Here is a 1704-nt window from a genome sequence, read left to right on the forward strand (position 1 = left end):
GCTGCTCGCTCTATCGCCTGGCCCGGGCGGCGAGGGTTGTTGGACACGGCCGCCGAGTCGGCCAGGGCCGGGGCAGCCCGCGACCGGCTTTGGCGGCCTCTTCGGGGGCGGCACTTCGCAGGGGGTGTGTGTGCGGTTGTGCCTGAGCCGGCTGCCGGCCGGCCCCAGCGTGCAGTGCGAGGAGGGGACACACCCCTTCCTACCACACTCGGCCGAAGGTGCCAAACTCTTGAGCTGCGCGACTGCTCGCGGCCTCAATGCCGCCCATAGTGCGCTCGTTTATCATCCACACACAGGTTTCGTTCATTTTCGGCCCGGCTCGTTCCGCGTTCCTAATTGCGCCTTTGTCCCTTGCGATTGCGCTATCTCCGGCTGGCCGGGCCACTGCAGCGCGTCCGGCGGCGGACAGTGAGCCGGTAGCGACCGGTGGCGGCCCGGGGCCCAGGGCGTCACCCGCGAGTCTCGGTGACGTGAGGTTTGGGTTTTGTTTGCGGGCGCCACACCTGCCAGGGCGCGCTTGATTACGGCGGCGACGAGGAGCTGGCCGCCGGGAGGCCGAGGCCCCTGCGCGGTGTACGCTACTGCGCGGGCGGTCGGCGTGAAAGAAAAACGTAAATTTTTCCATTAATTAGCATTATTTATGAACAATTTTGTTTGTTAAAAATATCAACTTTCTCAACGATTCGAACATTTCACTGAGAAATGCTTGCAAAGAATAGGTTCGTCTTGCAAACTATTTCTTTGCAATGCAAACACATTGTTTGCAAGGATTCTGACACCTTGCAAAGAACTTCTTTGCAATACGAACTAATTCTTCGCAATACAAAGCTCGCAAATGCTTTGCAACGTTGCTAATAATATAGTTCGCACGCATTTTACAGTGTTTTACTGACATCGATTAACTTGGTTTTGGGTTTTCAAAGAAAACTTACAAGTACTTTGATATCGGAATGCGACTGCATCGTCACACTCTCGCGGGCCTCCTCGTGCCACGGGTCGCCTGCCGCCATGTCGGCTGGCCCATCACTCTGATAAGGGATTTTTTGGCAATGCGCGGTGGATCAGCAGCGGGCGGATGGATAGGACGGACGGAGTGGAGCCTGACGTTGGACCCGAGAGTGTCGCGGCACGGCGCGTTTTATCAAGCGAGCGAAAGAAAGCCGGGGCGAGGGCGGGGAAGGGAGAGCCTCGCCGCCCCAGCGCGCCCCAGCGTCCCACACGCGCGGACTTATCACCAGGATGTGATCCCACTCCGCGGCTAGCTCCGTCGAGCTGGGTATTTTCTTCTTATTTTCTTTTCGGGCGTTTCATATTTGTATCGTCGCAAAAACAATGTGCGCGCGACTTTGAATGAAACGCGGCGACGGCAACGGCGCGCGCGGGCCGGGGGCGGGGGAGCTCCTCGTTTTCTTTTTTCCCGCGTAGCAGTGCCCGGAACAGTGGGCTTGGACCAGAGCCTATGCCGGACGCTGAGGATCCTGGTGACTGCCGGCTCGACTGGAGGAGGACACGCAGCGGACCAGGCGCACAGGATGCGTAGGGCGGACAACGGCCACGCCCCGCCCCGCCCCGCCCCGCCACGCCGAGTCCGCGACCCGGCCTGTTACCGCCGCGTAGCAGTGCCCGGAACAGTGGGCTTGGACCAGAGCCTATGCCGGACGCTGAGGATCCTGGTGACTGCCGGCTCGACTGGAGGAGGACACG

At 60.2% G+C, this 1704-nt stretch overlaps 1 protein-coding gene across 3 annotated transcripts in view; it reads right to left on the reverse strand.

Annotated features, from left to right (window-relative positions):
- The window catches only part of LOC113208168 (protein GDAP2 homolog), a 69361-nt gene that overhangs the window by 7824 nt on the left and 59833 nt on the right, over positions 1 to 1704 (reverse strand). The window lies entirely within an intron of this gene.

This window comes from Frankliniella occidentalis, unplaced genomic scaffold (genome assembly GCF_000697945.3).
Source record: "Frankliniella occidentalis isolate FOCC.00 unplaced genomic scaffold, Focc_3.1 Scaffold30, whole genome shotgun sequence".
NCBI lineage: Eukaryota > Metazoa > Arthropoda > Insecta > Thysanoptera > Thripidae > Frankliniella > Frankliniella occidentalis.